The sequence below is a fragment of the Poecilia mexicana genome, unplaced genomic scaffold (assembly GCF_051168715.1).
Source record: "Poecilia mexicana isolate PSO_F unplaced genomic scaffold, ASM5116871v1 scaffold_13, whole genome shotgun sequence".
Lineage (NCBI taxonomy): Eukaryota > Metazoa > Chordata > Actinopteri > Cyprinodontiformes > Poeciliidae > Poecilia > Poecilia mexicana.
Window position 1 is genome coordinate 28,403,065 of NW_028263382.1, and position 26,503 is coordinate 28,429,567.

General features: G+C 42.2%; 1 protein-coding gene across 4 annotated transcripts in view; it reads left to right on the forward strand.

The window, feature by feature from the left end:
- The first annotated feature begins 11,165 nt into the window (after positions 1-11,165).
- The window catches only part of LOC106927079 (muscleblind-like protein 1), a 71,491-nt gene continuing 56,153 nt past the window's right edge, over positions 11,166-26,503 (forward strand). For 3 of the 4 annotated variants that reach the window (XM_015002396.2, XM_015002398.2, XM_088011995.1), the window contains exon 1: positions 11,166-13,322. The gene's annotated coding sequence lies outside the window, so the exon portion shown is untranslated. The remainder of the gene's footprint in view (positions 13,323-26,503) is intronic. The other variant, XM_088011994.1, reaches the window with a different exon arrangement.

Genomic DNA, 26,503 nt, shown 5'->3' on the forward strand with positions numbered 1-26,503 from the left:
ACCTCTAAACACAGAGCTCAAATACAAGTGGAGAGGAGCGCGACGAGTGTGTTTATCTGACAAAAAAGAGAAGTTTTAGTTTCACTTTCTTTCCTGATTTAGACAGAATACTCGTAACTAAGAGAGGCTCAACTACATCAGAGGAGCAAAAATGAAGAGGGGAGGGAGTAGGGGGGATGGAGGGAGGCTGTTGCCATGGTAACCAAAGCCGCGGCAGTCATCTTCACAAGTCTTCTTCTGCATCGTGCTTGCGTGACCGCGTGTGTGTGTTTGCCCTCCTCTTTCCAGACAGGAGGTGAGGACATCCCCCTCTAACGCTGCCAACAGAGAGAGAGGAGAGGAGAGGAGAGACCGAGAGAGCGAAACCCCATAATGCACTGCACGCTGCAGGGCTGAAGTCGTGCAGATTCATCAGTTCCTGTTTGAGGGGTTGTGTGTGTGTGCGAGCGAGCGTGTGCACCCCCATACGGCCGGAGCAAGCGCAGGAGAAAACACACACACACAAACACACGCACACACAAAGAGAGAGAGAGAGAGAACCAAGCAGGTAAGGAGAAACTGAGGCGACCGTTGCAGACGGCTGCCGATTATACGAGATGATCCTTTTTTTATTGTGTGTGTGTGTGTGTGTGTGTGCGTGTGGGTGTGTGTGTGTGCGTGTGTGTGTGTGTGTGTGTCTGCTACTGCCCAGTGAGAGGAGGAGAGCAGAGAGTGGCTCTCTGCAGCTCCACACAGATGTCACGCTGTTATTAATGTTTGACATGTTATGATTCTGACAACTTCCTTGCCTGTTGCTCCAGACGGTTTCCGTTCTGTCTAGCTGAAAAGCAATAATCCTGGGAAGAAGGGCCAATCAAAATATTTGACATGGATTTAATATTTCAGTTTTTTTTGTGTGTGTGTCACTTCATCTCTTTTAATGTTTTTTTTTTTTCTTTATTAGTGCAAATACTGTTTAACTGTATTCAGATTTGAATGTGCTCTGTAGGTTTTGCGTGAACATTAGATATAAGACCAGTACAGGTCACACAATAACTTTTGGGAAAACAGTGAATTCTGTATCAAAGCCGAACAGTGATGGTGAAAAAAAGTAATTATCTGAGTAACTGAAACATGTCTTTTAACAGTTAAGCACGTCTGATCCAGTGACACGTTTTAAAGTTTTACTTTCACGTCAGAAATCACAAGGAATCACTTAGTTCGGGTTACAGAAGCAGCATTAAATCGCCTGCTGAAATACATGCGTTCTCTACTTTTTTTATTTTTATTTTTGTGGAGGCTTAGATATCACGCCAGCGTGAGCTAATCGGTAAAACCGCGCCGTTTCTTTTATGGGTCATTTTGTGGTTTTAACTGCCACAGAGAGGCTCGTGACCGTATCAGTTGCACCAGAGACACAGACGGGCTGGGAAGTGCGATTGCAGCAGCTTAGGGGAGGGGACACTTGACTTTTATTACTCTGGGACCCAAATGAGAAATTTCTGGTCTCCTCCCCTGTGGGACGGTGTCATAAAAATGTGCTTTGACACTGTAATGAGGAGACTCAGCAGAAAATTAAAAGCGGGATTAGTCGGAAATTAAACCGATGATTCTTAAATTACAGATTTACTCCAATTAAACATTCTCTTAAAAGTGACACGCCTCTAAGTATTCTGATTTTTTTAATAGATTTGCATTCGGTGTGTTTCATGTTGAAGCTTTGCGATATTTGTTTTCACCTTGAATGTTGCACCAGATTGATTCATGCACCTATGGGAAGCACTTTAGTAGACAAAAGCCCTTTGTGTCTAGAAATGTTTCTGTTTTTAGAAAGCATTTCTTGCTCAAATCAAACAAAAGAAATCATTTGAATTATTATTTCCTCGTCGTTTAGCACAGACAGCATAACTTCTTTATGTAATTTACCGGCAGAAATCCACTTGCCACAAATTAAAATGGAGAAACTACTTTTTAATTAATTTTTTTTTTTTATCTGAAGAAGAGATTCCATCCACTGCCTGAGTTTTTTCAGCTGATAAAATTAGCTACCAGATGTTTTCTGATGTTACAATTGATTCTATATTCTTGGTTGTTCAGAAATACATATTCATAGGTAACTAACCAGTCATCCTAATGTACAACGCTTTCTAAACTTATTAGCACCTCAAGTAAACAAGACTATAAATGGTTGCAGTAAAGCTATGACACTCAGTTATTTTGTAAGAATTCATAGGGATGCCATTTGTTTTGGCGGCAACTATTTTAGTTTTAAACAAAAACACTTCTTAGCGTAAATACATTGGATATTGAATTCAATTTGATTTCACAGTTTCCATGTTGGCACACTATGAACGATTTGCTGACGTTCTATAATTAGTTATCTTTGGATTTTTTTTCAACTCTGCCACCATTTACCCCACAGTGCATGGCGGCAAAGTAAACACTGTCATAAAGTGGTTGTTGATGGTGGTGAGGATTGACGCTGAGACCCAGGTATGGTGAAGATGAAGCGTTTAATGAGAGAGACGAACACAGTCCTGGCTCAGGAAGCATGGCAGCAAACAAGCACGTAGCTAATACCGGTAGCAACTGACATGTTGACTGGACATCGAAATGAACTACCTCAGGACTTAACAGTTCTACTGAGGGGAAAAACAAACTGACTCACAAGACGTTGCGTTAGACGATAGACAAACTAAGACAAGGACCCGACAAGAGACAAAGACAACAGGTGGGTTTAAATACACAGGGAGGGTAATCAGGTAAGTAGACACATCTGGGGAACAATCAACAGGGAAGACAGACTCACAGGGGAAAACTAAAACACAGAAAAACCTTAAAAATAACCACACAGAAAACACAGATCATAACAAACACGGGCTTTTGTTCGGTCTTGTTTGCCAAAGATTTAGTTTTAACTCATCAGTTTTTGCTCGGACTGTAGATATGGTTACAGTTTAGTGAATCGTTCTCAACTTGTTGACATTTTCTGACTGAGCAGCGAATGTAGATGTTAGCTAAATGGTATGTTCTTGTGTCTTTCCCATTTTGAAAACTTGGTGTTCAGAAGGAGCAGATTGGACCACTCCATCCATCCATCCATCCATCCATCCATCCATCCATCCATCCATCCATCCATCCATCCATCCATCCATCCATCCATCCATCCATCCATCCATCCATCCATCCATCCATCCATCCATCCATCCATCCATCCATCCATCATATGAGGGTTCATGTCATTGGGTGAATGATGCCAGTTCATTTCAAAGACAGATTATATTTTTATAATCTGTCTTTATAGAGGAACTACTCTGGAAACCAAATATTTGTTCACTATAAAGTTTGTATTTTTCTACAATGTTCCGTTTGTTTACGCTGCTGCAAAGAATGATAAATATTGTTTATGTCACAAGCCTCTTTACACATACCGTTTACCAAAGAAGGTGAAGGAAGCCATTTATGTTTCTGAACCAAACATTGTTAGAAAACACGAGTTAACTTATCTGCTGATGAAAGTTAAGGAAATGCAAACGCGGTCGATCGAACACAATCTTGACGGTCCAGCACTCCTCCAGTAAACAATATTCATGCCAATTATTTCTAAGTGATAAGATGCAGAGATGAATTTAGCATATTTTTGAATCATTTTGCTGCTGGGGCTTAGCTTGGGGGTTAGCCTATGGACAGACGCCATGATTCCCCACTATGCTCATGAAGTAAAACTGCAGAATACCTTGGATTTCGGCACACGTTGCAGACACAGGCAGCCTACATGATCATATTATTAGAAACTCAGGAACAGAGCGTTGGCCTGATGCGAATGTTAAAAAGCTGTCAGAATCACACCAGGATTCCCTGAAGGAACTTTCCAAGCCGTGCGATTTGTAAAACTCCCTTGGTGGAACTTCTTCTCCTCTTCAGTTGAACTCTGGCTTTGCTTAGCAGAGAAGATCGGGGATGATATATGGAACCAGATTTCGTTGTCCAAACTAGCCCCGACTTTGTTCTTTTTCAAACCTTTTTTTCTTTTTTGTTCCTCCCTCCCCCTTGTGCCTGTCTTTAATGGTGTGGAACACAGGGGACATATGTTCAAGAGTCCATGTCTTTTGTTTTGCTATGAGCAGAACGGGGGCCACCAACTCGTGTAAATGAGAGAAAGTCCTCGGTTTCTTACACAGACATCAGCGGAGCAGTGAGGGGGAACCTTAGTGCGCATTAAATTATCTGCAATTGCAGCAATTATCTGCAAGTCCAAAACCTCTCACTGTGCCTCGGCGCCTTATTACTGTGTCTCTCGATTTAGACTTAAAAACCTGTCACTGGGAGAGTACTATTATTTAACTACACATTTTAAAGCACAAATAATATCAATTCATGTTGGCATGACCATGGATAACCGTCCTTATTTTTTACACGTTACGATTGTTGCATAAAAAAGAAAAAAAAAAGTGCATCTTTCTGCATTGTTTTAGAGGGAGCAAAATGACAAATGCAGCCAATCCAAGAGGATATAAAACTCCGGTTGGTGTGCTGCAGTTTGGTGTGGAAGGTAATGCTAATTAGCGTACGTGTAATGAGAATTTGTATTATTAAAACTCAGCAATATTTCTCAGGAGAATGAAGTCTGCACAGTGTTACGAAGCACTCTCTGGTTCCTGCCAAAGTCATTTTGTCCGGTGAAGTGAGTGAAAGCTGTTAATGTAAGTACTGGATGTGAAGCTGAGTTTGCTTTTTTTTTTTTTTTCGACTTTTTGGTGTATCTATGTTTAAGATTTGTTTATTTTTTGTAAATTAGGTAAAAAGTTGTTCTTGAGACAACAAAATGAGACTTTTCTTTGGGCTTGGTAAAAGCAGAGCAGAGATTGAGTTACTATCAAACCGTATTTTATTTGTGAAGTCGCATAATGTGCTTTAGAATTAAACAAAAAGGAGAAACAGTAACTAATTTTGATTCTTGTGAAAGTTTCTGATTGTTGAACAAAATTTGGGGCTGATCAACTTTTTCAATCACATTGTTCTACAGTTTGAAATCCTTTGAGATGCCAGTGAAAGTGTCAGAGTGAACCAAAGTAACACACCTCGGCCCTTCAACCACCTGTTGCTGCACACTGCTGGTCAGCTGGCTGAAAGGAGGCTACTAAACAGTTTTTGTCATGTTGAGAGCAATTTGTCGAACCCACATGCGCAGAACACACTCTGGAGACAGGTAATGGTAAAGGTGATTTATTTAATACAGTGCTAACAGGTGGTCCGGAACTGGTGCTCGTCTGCATGGTACTGGATCTCTGCCGGTGAGCTCGTCTGAGCACGGAGAGGCGAACCGCTAGGATCCGGAACGGCAGGCTGGAACGAGGGCGTGAGTATCTCTAGAGGGCGGAACAGGTGAGTGGAGGAAGATCTCAGACAGGTGCCGGAAGAGATCCGCTTGACCAGGGATCTGCCGCCGACAGACCTGAGGGCTGGTCTCGGGGACGTGGCCACCAACGGGTAAACTCCGCGGGGTCTCGAGGATCTTAGGTAATCTGACCAGGTTCGTAGGGGTTCGAAGACACTCAAGGCTTCACAGAACGACAACCTAGGAGAAGGCAGCACAAAGGAGGTTACTCGGAGAACAGATGGTCGGAGGTGAGCTACAATGATATTACCATCACAGGCTAACACTCTGGCACTGGAGTGTCGGCGGCTCCGTCCTGATAAACCCCTCCAAACGATGGTAAGTGGCAGCAGGTGTGCAGCTCCAGGTTCACGCCCTCCAGAAGGTCCCAGGATGCCCCCTGGTGGAGAAACTAGAGACCCCCCAACCAGCCTTCCCCAGATCCTAACAGTACCCCCCCCTCAATGACCGCCACCTGGCGGTCCAGCAGACCCAGAAGGGAGAGAGGAGCGGTAGTCCGAAATAAGAGACGGGTCAACAATATAAGAGGCGGGAACCCATTGACGGTGCTCAGGGCCGTAACCCTCCCAATCCACTAAGTATTGCCAACCCCTACCCCGCCTGCGGGAATCGACAATCTGGCGGACAGAGTAAACGGGGCCCCCTTCAAACTCTCGGGCGGGCGGAGGGGGTTCTGATGGCGAGTGCAAGGAACTGGAAACAACAGGCTTGATTTGGGAAACGTGAAAGGTGGGATGAACTCTGAGTGAAGAGGGTAGCTGCAGACGGACCGCTGATGGACTGATAACTGATTCGACTTTGTACGGCCCAATAAAACGGGGTGACAGCTTCTTAGACATGGATTTTAGCAGTATATCCTTGGTTGAGAGCCAAACCTGTTGACCGGGAGTATAGACAGGTGCAGGTTTACGTCTGCGGTCAGCAAATCGGCGGTTCAGTTCCAGGGTGCGATTAAGGGCGGACACTGCAGTCTTCCAGACAGCCCTGCAGCGGCGGATGTGGTGTTGCACCGAGGTGACAGCAATGACCTTCTCTTCTGAAGGGAACAACGGAGGTTGGTACCCTAATGAGATTTCAAAAGGGGAGAGACCAGTAGCGGAGGAGATGTGAGAATTATGAGCATACTCGACCCACGAAAGGTACTTGTTCCAGTCGGTGGGGTTGGTCGATGTGAGGCATCTGAGCATAGCCTCCAGCTCCTGGTTCATGCGTTCAGTTTGGCCATTACTCTGTGGATGATAACCAGAGGACAAGGAAACTTTAGCCCCCAAGGCTGCACAAAAATGTTTCCATACCCGCGCTACGAACTGAGGTCCCCGGTCAGACAGTATCTCCTGCGGGATGCCGTGTAGTCGAAAAACGTGCTTGACCAGGAGCTGAGCCGTCTGAAAGGCAGAAGGAAGTTTCTTTAAAGAGATTAGATGGCAAGCCTTGGAGAACCGGTCAATAACTGTGAGGATGGTGGTCATACCCCCCGAGACGGGTAGTCCTGTAACGAAATCCAGAGCAATGTGAGACCAGGGTCGTTTAGGGGTAGGAAGCGGTTGGAGCTGACCAGCCGGAAGTTGATGGGATGGTTTATTACGAGCACAGACAGGGCAGGCTAACACATACTCCTTAATGTCCTTGTAGCTCGACGGCCACCAGAATCGACGGGATATGAGCGAAATAGTTCTACTGATCCCTGGGTGGGCAGAGAACTTGGTGGAGTGCATCCAGTTGATGAGTCTGGGTCTGACAGAAGTGGGCACATAAACCTTATTGGGAGGGCCGGTACCAGGATCGGGTTCAGATAATTGGGCCTGTTTTATTAGATCTTCAACCTCCCAAGTGACTGAAGCGATGGAGCAATTGGGGGGCAGAATGGGAGCCGGAGACCTGTCAGAGTCGTCAGGGGAGTACAACCGGGAAAGCGCATCTGGTTTAGTATTTCTGGAGCCTGGGCGATAAGAAATGGACAGGTTAAACCGGGAGAAAAATAACGACCATCGTGACTGTCGGGGGTTAAGACGCCTAGCAGTTTTCAAATAGGCAAGATTTTTGTGATCGGTCCAAACCAGTACAGGGTGCGTTGTGCCCTCCAGCCAATGTCTCCACTCTTCAAGAGCCAGTTTGATGGCGAGCAGCTCACGGTCTCCCACATCATAGTTTCTTTCAGCTGGAGACAATCTGCGGGAGTAAAAGGCACAGGGATGAGTCTTATGGTCAGAGTCCGAAAACTGTGAAAGGACGGCTCCTACACCAGAATCTGAGGCGTCCACCTCAAGAACAAACTGTTTGGTAGGGTCAGGTTGGACGAGTATGGGAGCATTAGCAAATAACGATTTCAGCTTCGAAAAGGCGGCGTCTGCTTCGGGAGTCCAGGAGAAGGTGGTCTTGAGTGAAGTTAGAGCAGTTAGCGGCAGGGCGGTTTGACTGTAATTTCTGATAAACCGCCTATAGAAATTTGCAAACCCGAGGAACCTTTGGAGCTGTTTCCTGGTTTCAGGAACCGGCCACTCCAGAACTGCTCTGATCTTGTCCTCCGATGGTCTGACCTGTCCGCCCTCTAAGACATAACCAAGAAATGTAACAGATGGTTGATGAAACTCACATTTCTCAGCTTTTACAAACAGCCGGTTCTCCAGTAGCCGCTGGAGAACAAGGCGGACATGTTTCTGGTGTTCTGGAAGACTTTTAGAATAAATTAGAATGTCATCAAGGTAGACAAAAACGAAAATGTTCAGAAAATCCCTCAGAACATCGTTTATCAGGGCTTGAAAACAGGCTGGGGCATTTGATAAACCAAAAGGCATGACCAAATACTCGAAATGGCCTAATGGGGTCTTAAATGCAGTTTTCCACTCATCCCCATCCCGTATGCGTAGGAGGTGATAAGCATTTCTTAAATCCAGCTTAGTAAAGATGGTGGCTCCTTGAACAGGCTCGAACGCAGAGGAAAGGAGGGGTAATGGATATTTATTTTTAACTGTGATTTGATTGAGAGCTCGGTAATCAATGCATGGTCTGAGAGACCCATCTTTCTTTTCAACAAAGAAAAACCCCGCCCCTAACGGGGAAGACGAGGTGCGGATAATTCCTGCATCTAGGGACTCCTTGATATATTTTTCCATGGTTTCTCTCTCTGTCCGGGAAATATTGTACAAACGACTGTTAGGCAGGGGAGCTCCGGGTAACAGGTCTATCACACAATCGTACGGCCGGTGCGGAGGGAGTGACAGTGCTTTTACCTTGCTGAAAACCGCGGCTAAATCGTTATACTCCACCGGAATAGCTGAGAGATCAGGTGGGTCTGCCTCCTGCTGGCCCTCCGGTGACGGACCTGGCGGCAAGGCTGAGCGGAGACAAGACGAGTGACAGTTAATGGACCAGGAAATTATGTGTCGTTCAGACCAGTCGATGTGGGGATTATGACATTCTAACCAGTCGAAGCCCAGGATGATAGCGGAACTGGCTGCGGGAAAAATAAAAAATGAAATCTTTTCATGGTGATTACCAGAGATCAGAAGATTCAGCGGAACAGTTTGGTGGGTTATCTGGTAGAGTGCTCTGCCGTCCAGAGCTGAAACCTTCAAGGGGACCTTTAAAGGAACAGTTTCAATGGACAATTGTTGTGCGAGGCTGGAATCCATTAAATTGCGCTCACAACCGGAATCAACTAGAGCTGAAAGCGTTATGGATTGATCGTGAACAGAAAGAGTGACGGGTAGTAGTAAACGAGGAGATTTTTCTTTAATTTGATGGTCCGCCAGTCTCCTCGCATCTACCAGCGGACCCTGGCTTTTACCCTTGTTGGACAGGAAGCGATGAAATGGCCCGCTGCGCCGCAATACAAACAGAGTTTGGCATTAATTCGTCTCTGCCTTTCTTCGGGGGAGAGGCGAGTGTGTCCTATCTGCATGGGCTCCGCTTCTGCCGCCGGCGGAACGACTGCAGCAGAAAGGCTAGGTGACAAGCCCTCCACAGCCACTCTCACAGATGGATTTCTTTTACCTCTAGCCCGAGCGCGGGTTCTGTTATCCAAACGGATAGCCAAACTAATCAACTCCTCCAGGGTCTTGGGCTCGTCTAAAGTTGCTAGTAAGTCCTTTATGTAATCTTGGAGGGCGTTGTAAAAAGCACTTTTAAGTGCCGGAGGGTTCCACCCAGACGCCGCCGCTTTAATGCGGAAGTCAATGGCGAACTCAGCTACGGTTCGATGACCCTGTTTAATTTCTAGCAGATCTCGGGAACTTAAAGTCTTGTCTGAGTCTTGGTTAAACGCTTGTTTAAATTCTGTCAAGAATTCCTCAAAGGTGCAATCATATGTTGTGGATGATGAAAACCTCGACTCTGCCCAGTCTAACGCCTGGCCTGTTAAGTGGGAAATAATGAATGAGATCTTGGCTCCGTCATGGGAGAAACAGTGCGGGGAGTGATTAAATAATATTGTGCACTGGAAAAGAAATCCTCTGAACTTACTCCCGTCACCTGAGAATCTTTCTGGGTTGGGTGGCCGACACTCTGAAGACGTGGAATGGACTACGGCTGCTGCGGTACTGGGACTGGGTGGGGGAACTGGTACAGGTTCTGGAGCCTGCTGACGGGATGACTGTAAAAAGCTTGCGATTTCATCAAGACGATTATTTGCCTCGATCTGGCGTTTATTTAGTTCTCGTAAGGCAGTATCGTGGCTCTGAATTAGAGAATGTTGTTCCGCTAAGCTTCTTCGGAGTGCGTCTGCTGGGGTTTGTTGTTGGCCAGAGTGTTCTGTCATGTTGAGAGCAATTTGTCGAACCCACATGCGCAGAACACACTCTGGAGACAGGTAATGGTAAAGGTGATTTATTTAATACAGTGCTAACAGGTGGTCCGGAACTGGTGCTCGTCTGCGTGGTACTGGATCTCTGCCGGTGAGCTCGTCTGAGCACGGAGAGGCGAACCGCTAGGATCCGGAACGGCAGGCTGGAACGAGGGCGTGAGTATCTCTAGAGGGCGGAACAGGTGAGTGGAGGAAGATCTCAGACAGGTGCCGGAAGAGATCCGCTTGACCAGGGATCTGCCGCCGACAGACCTGAGGGCTGGTCTCGGGGACGTGGCCACCAACGGGTAAACTCCGCGGGGTCTCGAGGATCTTAGGTAATCTGACCAGGTTCGTAGGGGTTCGAAGACACTCAAGGCTTCACAGAACGACAACCTAGGAGAAGGCAGCACAAAGGAGGTTACTCGGAGAACAGATGGTCGGAGGTGAGCTACAATGATATTACCATCACAGGCTAACACTCTGGCACTGGAGTGTCGGCGGCTCCGTCCTGATAAACCCCTCCAAACGATGGTAAGTGGCAGCAGGTGTGCAGCTCCAGGTTCACGCCCTCCAGAAGGTCCCAGGATGCCCCCTGGTGGAGAAACTAGAGACCCCCCAACCAGCCTTCCCCAGATCCTAACAGTTTTATGTCTTTATAAATCTGGAAAGGTCAAATGAAAGGATTCGCTTTTAACATTAAACGCCCTAAATATGCAAAACATTTTCGATAGATTTAGTTTTACAGAGTCAGACTGAAATTCGACATACCGACCTTACATCATTTGATAAATAAATAGTAAATAAGTTGTGTGTTCACTCTGTTTTTAACCCTGGTTACAACATGAGCTCTGGCAGTTGCCACCGATCACAGTGTGCATTACAAACACCATCAGTCCATCAACAGTAAATTATGACTTATCATAAATATCTGTTATATTCTATTTAGCATGGTTTTTACTAGCATATTCTTTTTAAGTTTTAATCAAAATGGAAACAATTTTACTCTCCAGAAATATTTGAAGTCTAAAAGCTGTGTTGCTCTCAATAAATTTAAACACAGATGTAAAGTTTTACCATCTATAGTCCAAGCGAGAGGCCACCCACTCTCAGGGGAGCCCAAGCAGCTGCTTTGTTTGCTTATGCTTTGGGCTGGCTCTAAATGTGATTAGCCACAATTAAAGGTTTAATATACTTTATTAACTTTGTGTTTTTATAATATATTGTAACATTTGCCCGGCGCCTTCTCTAATGTGCATCAATCGCTGATATCTTTACTCCACGGTCACTGACAATAAATTAACTATAATAAATTCTGTAGCTTCTCTCTGAATATTATTGCTGGTATAGATATATGTATATTTTAGAATTTGTTTCGTTCCTAACACAAACAACAACAACAATGACATACATTTTTGAACCTGTTAAAAGTTCAGCATAATCCTGCAAAGCAGCTGCAGGACCTTTTTAGGGCACAAGACAATGCGGGGCGAAAATCAAAATTTCCACACAAGCTGGGGCCCCACGGTGAGTTGCTCTGGCTCTATGAGGAGCTGATAAATATTTATAGTAGCTGGAGCTAAACATTAACACGTTGAGCAGCGCAGAGATTCATCATAGGTGCTTTTGAGAGCAGGCTGCAGGCTGCTGTTCAATCAACACCTTACTCTTCCACTCTCGCATACAAACTCGTACACACAAAAGCCAGTGCGGTGATAAATCCCAAACAAACCTGATATATTGCAACCGGTGATGTGGCTCTGAATCACTTGGCAACACCCACCTGCATGCAGCTCGTATACACACATACACGCACACACACACACTTTGATGAGCAAAAAAAGAAGAAAAAAAAAAACGCCAGCACGGTCACAGATGCTCGCACACATAACACACGCACCTGACGTAGCGTTTGATGGAGTTAGACGCCATGGCAACAGAGCTGTGACTCTTGCTGTCCTGTGAGTGGACCGAAGCTGTGGAGGAGGCAGGAAAATACCAGCCAGAACCACTACTCAAAGAGTTGCTATTATTTTTTTTTCCCCTTCCTCCCAATCTGTCTTTTTCTGTAACTCACCGCTTTTTGTTTTCATCAGTTTTGCAACTGCTGTCTGGATGGTGTTTTATTTTGTTATTTTTTTTTCTTGTTTCTCTGTGAGTGTGTTAGGAAGAAAGAGGCGGAGGAGAGGTCAGCAGAGTTCTTTTTTTTTTTTTTTTTTTTGATAGCGCAGAAACTGAGCCATCATCACAGATAGTTGCGCTGATGCTCACAACCAGGAAGCACTCTGCGGGGATCTCGTTTGTTGACACTTTTATTTCACCTCAACCTTTTCTTGCTGCCGTTTCCCGTTTCGGTCACAAAACAAAGACGTTTAAATCCTCTTAAAAAAACAACTTATTTCTTGAAGGGTTATTTTTCTTTCTTTTTATTATTTTTATTATTATGATTTTTTTTTATCCCTGTCAGTCAGATTTTAAAGGCGGCAGCGCAGACAAGAGCTTGAGGAAAAAGTGGGCTTGTAGGTGGACACAGCTTTTCACAGCATCTGCAAAGATTCACAGGCGGGCAGGGATGCAAAGAGGCGGGGAAACGATGTAGGTAGGTGAGCCGCGTACTGGTCTCCAGGTAGCGTTTTCACGGTCTGGCTGTTAGCATTTGTTAACACACGCGCGCACTCAAAACAGTTGCGCGCGCACCTTTACCGAGTGTGAAATTTTGTGGAACGTAGCTGAAGTTGGACAACAACACTCCGTCCTCTCTCTCTCTCTCTCTCTCTCTCTCTCTCTCTCTCTCTCTCTCTCTCTCTCTCTCTCTCTCTCATGCGGTCCAAGTGTGAGCTGTGAAAGGTGAACTTGCTGCCTGCCGTGGATAAATTATGTGCGACATGTTTAGCGGGGCCGCCTTATATGGAGACTGGTGTTGCTGAATACAGTAAGGCTCTGCCAAGAGAGGGAGCGAGGGAGGGAGGAAAAGAAGGAGGAGGAGGAGAAGGTAGGAAGGAAGAGAGGCAGGGGAGGGTGAAAGCGAAGGGAAAGAAGAGGAGGAGGAGAGAGGGGCGAGTAACAGAGGGAGTGAAAGAGAGAGGACTGCCGCGAAGCAAGCATGAGGTTTTCGCTTCCCGTTCTCCCCTCAGCAGCAGTCAGATGAGTCCGTGCAGAGAGGCAGTAAGTCTTTACTGTTTACTGGGTTTATATGTCTGAGGTTATGTGCTTACTTAGAAACAAAGCTCTATGTCAATTATGTTTTTTTATTATTATTATTATTATTATTATTATTATTATTATTATTATTATTCATCCTGTCCTTTCGTATCTTTTATTCGCGATCTGGCTGCTAAGGGATGCGTCTGAATGAATTAGTTCACAGCCAAAATCAGTGTTAGTTGGACTTGAGCAGTTTTAACGGGGCAAAGACCTGAGCTGACAAACAATAACTCAGTTTTAAAAAAAAAAAAACTGCAGAGATTAGCATGAGTTTCTCCAGAAAACACTTTGATTTGTGCGTTTGTTGCAAATTGTATTAAATCCTTTTGCATGGAGGAATGAATGAAAAAAAAGCAGTTTCAATTTCACTGCATTACTCCAACTTACCAGCAAGACGATTGCTGCTTTAGACTTCAGACTGCACTCAGGAAATTATTCAAAAATCTAGCGTCATTCTGGCCGTCTGTTATACTCTGACATGCAAGCAAACCCTACAGGGATCAAAAGGACCAAAGAAAAGTTGCAGATTTGCTCCCAAGGAAGCATAAATCAATCAGTTAAAAATGTAAAATAACAAGAAAAGAAAAAAACAAGGATTTGGTGTTTCTCCATTTAGGGAAGTAAAGTTATAAAATGACAAATCTCCCTTTTACAGATGATGTACAATTGTAACTTTATTGAGAAACAGGCAGAGGATGTGGGGCAAGGACATCATGGCTGTAGAAAAGGTGCATCTTGTTTTGTGAACTGGCCCCTCCCAGATGCTGTTCAGAGGTTGGGTGTGCTACAAATCTATTGTTAGACATCATTAGTTGGCCCGTCTGGTAGAAAAAAAAGAAGCTAAATTACATTTATCTTTTATTGCAGCTATGTAATCTAACAGCAGAGATTTTCTTTACCTCTTTGCCATTTTGGTTGGTCCTTATTTCAGTAGTTTTAAAATTCCTAATTATTGCTTGAGTTATCTTTATTCAACCAATAAGTTTGTTTCTCTCAAAAGATAAGCAATCACGTTTCTTTTTGGGACGTCTTGTTGGAAATGTGCATCAACCAAGCCCTTCTTTCATTTACTGACTGATTATTTTAATGTTGGTAACTTGAACTGACATTAATAATCTTTAGTTTTCGTCAAAAATTCTTCATCAGGTTCAAGTCAGAACTCTGGCTTTACCGCTCCAAAATAATAAGATTGCTTCCAGTAGGAAACAAACATGTTTGGACAAATTGCGTTTGAAAAAACGAACCAAAAATTTTTTTGGTTTTGGCTGTGAACTAATTCATTTTTTACCCTTATTGAATGAATTTACTCAAATCAAAAGTTGATTTTAATGATGGAACTTGACGAAATGCTACGCCTGATGCTGATTTTCACAATTGTTGACTATGTGATATTTCTAATTTTATGTTTTTATGATGTAAAGGACTTTAAACTGTCTTGTTGCTGAAATGTGCTATTACTTGATTGATTGATCTTTTCTCTAAACCTTTATTTGGAAATTGTGTAAAATTTTACACAGTTTTATTATATGAATGAATATATATATATATATATATATATATATATATATATATATATATATATATGTGTGTGTGTGTGTATATATGGAGGGTGCTGTTCTGCCATTTATATTGAACTGGAAATGTAAGAAGATGTGAACTTTCTCATTCATGAGGAAGAAGAGAGAGCAGACCTAAATAAGGAATGTATTTTATTTCCAGTTTCTATTCTGGGGGAAAAATAAACAGTTTATTCATCTAATCTTTAAGATTTCTTAATATCCGCTGATATTTTCATTCACTTTTGCCACCTATGATCCTGTTGCCTGTGATGTTTTGTGTCTTGCTTTCATGCAAACTGAAACAAAGGCCCGGTTCATCTTATTTACCAAATGCAATACCAGTGCTGTTTGCCAGTTGCTAAGCTTGCTTTTGAAACTTGAACGGTCTGGATCAACAGGCTGGCGAGGTAAAAGCTTCATTGCTTAGAGCCACAGATTCTTATGTTGTGAGGGAAGAACTTCTAAGTGTGCAGCTCCGATGTTACAGAAATCAAACACCGAATCTGAAAACTGAACTTCCATTTGTAAAAGAAGAAATCATGAAGACATGTGGGTGGTCCACCCACTAATATGCACGTCGCTGGAAGCACAATAAGTCTTCTTTCTGTCCAAATAATTTTTGCAGCATTTATTTGTGCGGCTCCACGTTGTGCTTTTCGAACCGATGCGTTACACTCTGCTTTTCATCGGTGCCATGTCCGTTGTTATTGTGTACACATCCTTCTCAGCCTCTGATCTCAACACCTCTCTTTCTGTTTCACAGTTTTGCATTCTCACAAATCCTTGCCTTTGTTGCTCTCTCTTTCTCTCTCTCTCTGCAGCTTTCTGTCTGATTCTTTGTCTTAGGGGTTCATTATGGTTCATTCAGCGTCTCTCTGTCTCTCTCTCTCTCTCTGTCTGGCCAAAAAAAAGAAAATTCTTCTCTGCAGATCAGGGTACAGAGAGCCACAAGGTCATTAGAGTATAGGGTAGCAAGAGCAAAAAGACACCGAGCATGTTTTCACGCCTGACGGTGCGGTAGACTCGGTTCAACTGGGGACCAAAATTGAAAGATTTGCTACATTTTCAGCTAGTGCGGTTCACTTTCACGCTGCACTGTGTCAAATGAACCAAACCCTTTGAAAAACTTGTTGCTCTTGCCTTTCGCCTGCGGTGGCGCTGCACCAAGAACCGCTGAAGGAAACGGACATGAAAAGATCTGAAGAAGACGCGGAGCAGACAACTTTGCGACACTCTCTTGAGCCGTCCTGTTATCTACTGATGTCTTGGAATAGTAGTTAGTTTGGCACAGATAGTTTCCCACATATTTGTGCTTCATCTGACTTTATTTTAGAAGACCTTACTAATACTGTAAATAGCTAACATTTTGTCGACTTTTAACAACAACATCCATTCTAAAAAGAGACCCGTTAGCGGCGAGCGGCATTTGTTCTTCCTTCTAGTATCATTATCTTACCTGTCCCATTGAAGAAAAGCAACACAAATTCCCTGCTGTCGCTAGCGTTTGCTTGAGTGACGGAAACTAGTTCACATGTGCCATTAAATGAGCGCATTTTCTGGCCTGATTTAAGTTCTTCCGTTATCAAGGGTAAAGAAAACAGGGAGGATTCACTGACAAAGGTCACATTAGGAGAATGTCTCTGAAAGTGGGAGTTCCACATGGCGCTTTAAAGCAGCGGATTGACAGCCACTCACACCGCTGATGGGTTTTGGGGGGAGTCCTGCAAGGCCATTCACTGAGTGGCAAAAATCACGAGGAGTTTGTCAGTGGCATGTGATTGCTGTTTTCCCTGCAGTCTGCAAAGCTGTCACTGGACTAATGCACACCAGTGGAAGATGTAATCTGTAGTAAATACAGTTGGCTCCATGGAGGAGTCCTCTGTGATTTCCACAGATTAAGGTGTCAAACTGAATCACTGGTCATAGATGACTGAAGAGTACAGATTATCCCCCCGTTGTGCCCTATGCCTTTTCTGATGATGAGAAAAGAGATTTTGTGCCGCTCCGTTCGTGTGTGTGTGTGTGTGTGTGTGTGTGTGTGTGCGTGCGTGAGTGAGAGAGAGAGAGAGAGAGAGAGAGAGAGAAAGAGGGATTTTGGAAAGCTGGAGATGTTTTCTTTCAGGGAACATCCACTTCTTTGGTATTTCCTGATTAGATCTAAAATTCCAGACTTCAGAATGTGAAAAATTCCCACCATTTAAAAAAAAAGATCTTCTAAAATATATTCTATTTATTGATCTTAATGGCTAAAAGTATTTCAGCCGTTTAGCATCTTTCAGCAATCGTCTCGCTTTTCGTGATCCATACCCTGCCAGAGATTTTCATCTCCCCGATCGCTTATGAAATATTTCTGTCTCGATTTATGTTCCCTCTCTCTCAGAAACATCTCCGTTTCCCTCTTGTCTGTTTGGGCTTCTATCTCATTATTCACCGAATATCTCCGCTCTGTTTTTTTTTTTTTTTTTTTTTTTTTTTCACAGGCCATGCCACTTGTGCCTTCGCACCAGTCTACCTGTCCGTCCATCTGCCTGTCACTGTCTGCCTTCTCGTTGTTTACACATCTCCCTTATTCATGGCTGCACGTCTATCCAGGTTGACATGTGCTTTAGTGTCAGAGTAGGAGTGACAGAACTAACCTTAAAAGGGCTTTCTGCATGCCTCTGTGCAGAAGAGAATGCGTGTGTGTGTGCGCGTATGTGTGTGTGCGAGTTGCTGTTTGCAATTTTTCATGAGTAATAACGGCCTATGTGCTTGAAATGCCACATGCCGATGTGGTGAAATCAAACTAGAAGGATTTTTTCTTTTTTTTTCTAAAGTGGGTGTTTTTTTTTTCTCTCCCTGTTGCCTGAGATGTTTCTATATCCCCTGGACATCTATCACTCACTGTCTTTTCTCGAGAGACTGCCTGTCTGTCCATCGATCTGTCTTCCAGCCCCTGGAATCCTCCTCTTCTTTTAGCTGTTTTCCAATCTTTTTCAATCTTCCCACCCACACTCTTTTTTTAAAAAACACTCACAAATACTCACACACATGCAGGCACACACGCACGCACACCTCGGCCATTGCTATTCCTGAGAGGAGCAGACTAGTCTGGCAGTGGCTTGGTTTATGTCCATGAACTCAGTGACACCCTCCGCTGGCGCTGCATTACACCTCGGTGGCATCACAAGCCATACTGCAGAATATGGCCCCTGCACAACAATATCCGTATATGCATCGCACGCAAATCATTTCATTACCTTTTCTGCGCAGCACACACCAAGACCGCGCATTCGTGCGTCTCTTGTCTAACTCACACGTAAACGCTCCTTCTTTTATGTTTGCACGCAGGGCTTTTTAAGCAGTTGCGTTGATATCACGGTGCAGACAACAGATTGCGCACGTGCCACTGGCTGCACTTGTCGTCTGTCCTCCCCTCTGTTTGTCTTATCGCCGAAGGAGCGAGGCATAGATTGAGTTTGTTTATGTGTGCGTTTGTGTGAGAGCGAGGGAAAGCTATGCGTCGAGAGAGCACGCGAGAAATGGCGGGGCACTTGTGCACATGGTTAGGTCTTGAAAAGCAACACCCTGGTTTCTTTCATGCATGCTTTTGGTGCGTTTCTTCTGAAATTGATGCAGATCCGTCACTTCGTTCAGTCAATATGTCTTTGTGGCATACTTTAGTGAGTAAGATGAAGTAAATTAAAGAGCTTCAAGAATATGGGCAGATATGTTCTGCGTTCTTACTTGCTTGTGAGGCGATTGATTGGTAGAAGAAAAGTAATGAATCCATGCTCTGCGGTGTTGCTCATAAATCCTTCTAAAGTCTAAGGTATTTTTTGGAATCATGGCCCTTTGCCAAATTTTAATTGGAAATATATAGAGGAGATGATTTTGTCCTCCGTCTAAGCAAGGAGAAAATGTGTTCAGAAAGTGAAAGGAGGAATAAAGATGTCTATTGTTTGTGATTAACTTACCTCATTTCAAAAGGGCCAGCCGAGCAGGGCTTTTAACATTTTTCTTTCATTAACTGAACACACTTGAGCAAATAAGAATAAAGAGCGGCCAACCTGAATTATTCAAAATAAAATATATATGTGCTTGTTCAAAAGGAGGGATTGCTGCAAATTCAAGTTAGTGTAATAGGGCTGAAACGATTCCTCGAATGATTCGAGTACCTCGATTACTAAAATTCCTCGAGGAAAATTTACCTGCCTCGAAGCTTCGTTAATTTATGTTTTATTAGTTAGCGCACCGTGTTCCGGCCGGGACTTCATTTGCGTTGCGCGGAGCTCTGACTTCCGCCTCTGAGTTGTTGACAAAAGCTAAGTCTCAGCGGCATAAAGTCCAATCTTCAAGATTGGCCCGTGGGGATTTTATTGATTGATGATAATGCCCGACTTTTTATCGTTTTTGGGGAACCAATAAGCATCCTTAAAATGACTGGGGAATGCCTGGAGTACGGCAGCATTTCTCCTCCGGGGCTGCTGGTTGAAAGCGAACGGCGGGAAGAGCGCTGAGGTGAGCGGATAGCCTGAACAGGGCGGGCGGCTGAGTAGCTGATGCTTACCGTGTAAATGTAGCTTTACCGACGAACCGCACAATAAATTTCATATCCCGGTCTGAAGAAACGGGTGGCGGAGCGCATCGTACATGGCTGGTAGATGAGTTTCTGAGTGTGACCAGTGAAGGTGTCGTAAATATCCCGTATTGCTTCCCCCCGTGTTCGTCCCCCGGTCTAACGGTTCGTCAGTCCGCTGGTCTATTTCCTCCCCTCCACCCCATCTTACGTTCGTTCATTCGCCCTCTCCTCCCACTCCAGGCGGCATTTCCCGTATTTTCAAACCCAAAGCGTGACAGGTTAGGTGGCAAGGTGAGTTTAATTAATCTATTAAACTCACTGAAGATGAATACATAAACTAAAAGCTGGATTGTAGACATTTTTTATAAGCATATTTGTGAGCCTGCCTCTTTGTTATTAAATTCAATATAATTTCAGATTTTTCTATAACTTTTCTTCAGGTTAACTTAGAAAGTGAGCTATTATTGTTACAGGTTAGTTTTCTAAACTACAAAAAAGCAACTGTTAGGGATGCTCAAATATGAAAAATTGGACTGATATTGATATCTGATAGTAACACCGGTATTATGCCAGATTTACCAATATTTCATTTTATAATTTTTTTTATCCGATTACTCGATTAATCGTAAGAATAATCGATAGATTACTCGATTACTAAAATATTCGTTTACAACAGCCCTATAGTGTAATCAGCCGGGCTTTCTCGCACAAATAACTTTTCAACAATTTGGATTTTCATCTACATTTGACTTTGTCTATGCCTGAGATCGAAGTGGATTTTATGCATTTAAACTGGAAACTATATGGCATGCATTAGACAAATTTAATCATGTCGCATTATAATCCATTGATATTGACATCTTTTGTTGGAGTTGTTACAAATGGCTGAAGTCCATGAAAACAAACAATGCTCATCTGACCAGCTTGTTACCCATGAGCTTAATAATCATCAAGCTCATGTTGATATGTAGGAAAACTATTACCAATAAATTCCCAAAATCTAACTTCAAAGAGTCCAAATCATCCCTTTCATGCCAAATAAAAAGTAGTTTAAGACAAATGTTTTAAATAGCTGTTTTGGTCGAGGATGATGGAACAGAATATCTGAAGGAATTTAAGCAAGTCTTTAACTAATTGACATTTTTATTAGTTTTGCACCTTTGAATAGTGGAACATGATTATCATAGTAACTTTGGTGGATGTCTGTAACCAACTACTTATTTATTTGCATAGTTTATAGAATCTGAGGTCATTTTGTGATCTTTTCTACTAAATTTTAAAATAACACATTTCAACATTGCACCTTAACCTCAACCCATTGCTGCTGCGACATCTAAGCTTGTTGCTACAGACTCAGCAGAGGCTGCATTGATGGTGCAACGTCGTTTAAAGACAACGTCTTTCTGCCGTTCTGACCATATGGCCATGACATGAGGCTGGACCTGACACCATTAACCGCTTCGTCCTTGCTTTAAGCGCGGTTGACTCAGTTGCTGTAGCGATGATGACCTTGCAGCACTTTACGGTGATACTGCAGCATAAGGTGCTGTGTGAACAAGAAACGGTCTAGAGACAGCGTAAAGGAGAGGTAGAGGGAAGGGCGAGGCGGTGTAGGTAAATAAAGCGAGGACGAGTACTTTTAAAAAGAGGGCTCACGTTCACCGACTTGTTTATGTCACACCATACGACTGGTGCGACCGGGGAGACGTTGAAACAATTTTTGATGGGAAGAAATAGCTGAATAGAGAAAAAAAAACTAAAAAAAAAAAAAAAAAACGGAAAGCGGGGAAATCAAAAGAGATAAACTGTGATAAAACGTATCAAGATGGTAGAACAGAAGCAGCAGCAGTCCACTGAAATAAGGAATCGACTCTTCTCCTTACTCCTTTCCACTCTTATTTCTACTGGTTTGTGCCCAAGGGCGGAACTAGAACTATAAGGGATGCAGAGAAAAAGACGTGGAACATGTAGCGATATATGTGTGTGTGTGTGTTTATCATCCGTGGATGATAAAAACGGTTTTTCTACCTACGCCTCTCAACCTGAGACCAGCCCCTGTCTCTCACCACTAACTCCTCTTGTTTGTGTCCCATCACTGTCAGTCTGGTAGTTCTACCTCTCTCTTAGGCTCCACTCCCCTATCTAAGTTTTCCTCAATGCTTCTCCCCACCCAAAGGTCAGCGCAGGTCGTTTACAGACGATATCCTCGTCAGCTGGCGATGCAATGTAATACGAAGCGTCCAGCTGCTGCAGTCAGCGTCCTTTAGCCTCTCATTTTGCTGAATATTCTGCCCTTGTTCCATCTCTACTTTCTCTTTTTCGTGTTTTGGTTTTCTCCTCCTTTTTTCAAAAAGTCCACCTCCTAAACTCTGACACTGTGAGGTCATGAATATCTGAACTCAACCCTAGATAACATTTTTATGAGTCTGTTTTAAAGCAGGCAATAATTCAGCTACATGCTGCCATCATTTTGTTGCAGATATCTTTAACACAGTGTGTCTCCATAGAAGTTAAAGGGCATCTAAGCCAATCAGAATCAAGCTGTGCAATCAGCCCCCTCCAAAAAGACGTCTGACAAACAATAATTTACAACGTCCTATAAAATGCATGCACATATGAACGCATGAAATCACATGCAACTTTTGTAGCACGAGCAAAACAACATAGAGATGCAATACACATATATGTGTGTCACAAAGCAATGCAAGCTGAGTGTCAGTGACCTGAGATCTACGTTCTGTAGATGCTCTGTCGTCACTGACGAAAATTCAGTTATTCTCTTGTGGTTCAATATTCTTTCTTGTGTTGACGTGTGTGTGTGTGTGTTGCTTTCTTTTTATTTCTTTTTTAGATGTACCAACATGTGGCAAGATAAAAAAAAAAAAAAAAAAACGTGACAGAAAATGTCTGGAATATCATATTTCCAACCCTTTTGATTGCCTCACACCAATTCCCAGGACATTTAAACAGACGATAGTTGACGCAGTGACTCTTGGGAATCTTTTGTTTTAAATCAAATTCATCTTCTCATTCGCCGTCACGCCTCTGTTTCGCTCTCTGTGTCAAAGATCATCAAACTTTCTTAACCTCTTCCCGAAACCTTTCTTGTTTTCCTGTTAGGGCTTTTTGTTTTGTTTTTTTTTCTCTCCAAAGGGAGTTATTCAAGGTGAATAGGCTCTTCAGATCTCTGGCTTCTGTTTGCTACGTTTTCCTTTCATTCTTCCTTTGCACATTGCTCTCGTGCACGAAGAGCCAAATGTGGCTTCAGTTAACTGTGGAATTCCACATGATTGGTGCCAAACTGTGCACATTAATTTCAGGATTTGCAGCTACCTCAAGCAAAAACCACAGAAAGCATGGCTTTAATGCAAAAGCTTAAGTCCTGTTAATTGTAACTTTGTTTTTATTTTTTGTTCATTTAATTATTTGAAATCACTTCTTTAAACTTAATTTTCATAGAACTGTGTTTTTTTTGTTGTTTTTAATCATTTATGTTCCTTTCATGTCAAATTGTCACTGGATACCAGGACATCCAGTGTCACCGGTCCATTAAATGGCCTCTAGTCTTTTTTTTTTTTTTGGCTTTGTATTTTTGCTCACAGGTTTTCCATCTGAACAAATCCAAACATTTATTCCATACTTGTGCTTCACATTCATTCAATTACAATGCTGTTTTCTTGGCCAGACAATGTGAATTAATTTAAAAATAGAGCAGAAACGATGCCAATGTGTGGGGTCAGGATGCTGCAGTCCTGCAGTGAAAAGATAAAAATAGAGATGCAGAGTTCATAATATTCCATCTCGATTTCAAGGGTCTTAAACTTTCTTAAAGTGAAGCGACAAACTATGTATGTGGAATTTCTTATCCGTCTCTCTTAAACCTTTTCATGCTATAACTTCAAACTTTACTGTTTTTTTTATCTGAATTTCACGCAACCCACCAACACAGAACTGCATAATTGTTAAGCGGTGGGAAAATTCTCACGGTTTTTCAAATTTTGACGAACAAAAATTGGAAAAGTTGTGTATTTAACACTTAATGAAACAATCTGACACCGCAATTTTAGCTGTAAATATTTTGAGGTGCCAACTCGATTTTCGATTCTTGGCACAGAATCTCAATTGGATTTAGGTGTGGACTTTGACTAGGCCTTTCTAAACACATATAAGTATTTTAATTCATAGCAACCTTTGGTTTTCCTCCAAGAGTGTTCAGCTCAATCTATCTTCTCTACAACTCTGCACATCTTCTCATGATGCTGCCACCACCATTTCCCTGATAAGTTAAAGGTTATTTGCAATGTTAACGTCCCTCCACTCATGTGATTTTTGTTTGTAGTTAATAAAGTGGCGTCTCATTTGACCAATTCACCTTCACTAACATGTTTGTTGTATCCACTAAACTTCAGACTGAACTGTGTATGGTTCAGCAAAATTTGCCGTACAATATTTGCTTTCACATTGTATGCATTTCTAACATTTTGAACAAGAGATAATGATGATTAGCCCCGAGAGTGTTTACATCTCGGAAAAGTGTTTATTAGACGGGGGTTGATAAACCTCTGCTGTAATTTATGCCATGTCATCTGCTGTGAGTGTGTGCAAACTGATCCGTGCGCAAAGGTCACGGTCAGCAACAGGAAGCGCGGAGACAGAATCTGTATCAACGTGTTTACATTTCGCCCCGGCTTGTTTACCGCAGGCGAAAACACTGGAGAAAAATTAGGAAAGTAATGCTTTAAATTCAGAAATTAGTCTCCATCTCTGACACACGTGGGTCTGCGTGTGTGTGTGTTTGGGTTCGCTGCAGTCACTCGAGGCTAGCGTTGACAGATGAGCTGAAGATCAGACAACTTTCTTCAACTGAGGGATGATTACCTGAACCTCTGTGGCACTCTTGGCGTTACACTCTGTTCTTATAATGAGGTAACGGTTACCCTTGCGCCTTGCAAAAAAAAAAAAAAAAAAAATAAAAAATAAAATATATATATATATATATATATATATATATATATATATATATATATATATATATATATTTTTTTTTTTTTTTTTTTTTTTTTTTATTCACACAGCTTTGCCACATTTTATCACGTTACACAATTCTATTTGGATTTTTGTGAGATAAACTCCAAAACAGCTGGAGGTGGTGGAGGTGCGTTCACCTTAAACCGCCATCACGTGTTTCTTTCCACTTCAGTGTGGTACGATTGTTGATCTGTCACTTCAAATTCCAGTAAATTAAATTTAGGTTTGTGGTTGTATTTCAGTAAATCAAAAACAAAATGTTAAAGAGAAAAACTTTGCTAGTGTTTTACTGAATTCTTCTACATGTTAAAGTGCACACTTTAAGGGCAATGGGGCAATTACTGTTGCATATGATCTACATCTCCCTTGAGCTCAGCGTTAACCCCACCTTATTACCTCGGCTAGTGGATCTGCAGGTGTAATAATATATTTAGCCTCTGGCTATGGGAAATGACCACATGCATTATTCACAGACCCTAAGATGCTTATTGACTGAGCCTTTATTTATATATTTCCCTCGATGTTGAAGTCATTTTTCACATCTGATATGACTTTGTTCCCATTTTCTATTTTGGAGTGAACCTCATTCAGTCCTCCATGTTGAACAACCGCTAATAACACACAGAGGTGGAGCCCAGTTTATTGAATTGGCTGCAGTTTGATGTAGCTGTTTTCAGCACCGCATTGCACAAGAGCTTCTGAGCGTCCAAAGAAAACAGAACTCCTTTGAGAAAAAAAACAACAAAAAACTAACATCCAACGCCTCTAAGACACAAGGATAAGTTTGTCTAATGAAATTTGTGAAAATTTTCCAGCTGTTTAAACCCGTCACTTATTTTGAACGGACTATTTTCTCTTTTGCTTCAGTGCATGAGACTGCTACTGGATATTCTGTGGGCTTCTGCTCTGATCTCACATTTCCTCTCTGCTTAAATGCATGACCTCAGGAAAAGCAAGAGCAGGGCTGTGGTGGGAGCCTTGGGTGCATTTTTTTTTAACTGTTAGTTCACCATTTCTTTCTGCTTCTCTATTCTACTGCTAAGTTTCGAGTTGACTTTGTCCTGTGGCATACAGAAGGGCTGAATTTAATTCTAAATTTAATTCATCTTCTTTGGAAATATGAGCAAACTAAGTAAGCCAGGAAGCATTCATCATTTAAGTAAACAATTCATGTACACCCATTTAAATTATTTTTGGTAATGTACAAATGAATGGATTCCATAGTGTTGTATGGTAATATTATATATATATATATATATATATATATATATATATATATATATATATATATATATATATATATATATATATATATATATATATATATATATATATATATACATATATATGTATATATATATATATATATATATATATTTTTTTTTTTTTTTTTTTGAGAGAGAGAAGGAGAGTTTGACTCCGTGTACATCTTGGCTGGTTAAGCTGTTCTTGTTTGTAAAATTACCCACTGGAGAAAGTAGGAGTTATTGTTGGTCAAAGGTCATGACCTACTCATTTAACACTGCTGCTGCTTCCAGTCACTTGCATTTATTTGGATGTTCTTACAAATTGAGTTATTTTGGGTTTAAGTTGCTTGTTTTTCCAGAATCCACTGCTATATTCTAGATTTTAAAAAAGCATACCCAAGTTATAGCTATTAATGTGAGAATGAAAACTTTGCAAGCTAAGTGTATGATCATGTTTGCACATTTTTCCACCGTTGAAACTGTTTTTTCTCGGTAACACTTTATTAGAAGGGATGTGCATGAGACTGGCATGAAGTAGGCTTCATGAATGTTTATGACTGTTGTCATGAAGTGCCATTCGGTAAATAGTGACATTTTTAATGCAAAATTGACACTTTTAATGCAAACTTTAATGGAACTTTGCATTAAATTAAATATTTACCCAATAATGCAAAAGTGACACTTAATGGACATTTAATGTAACTTTCAGTTGTTTTTATGTTCTTGTCTACTGTGGGACATGGAGGA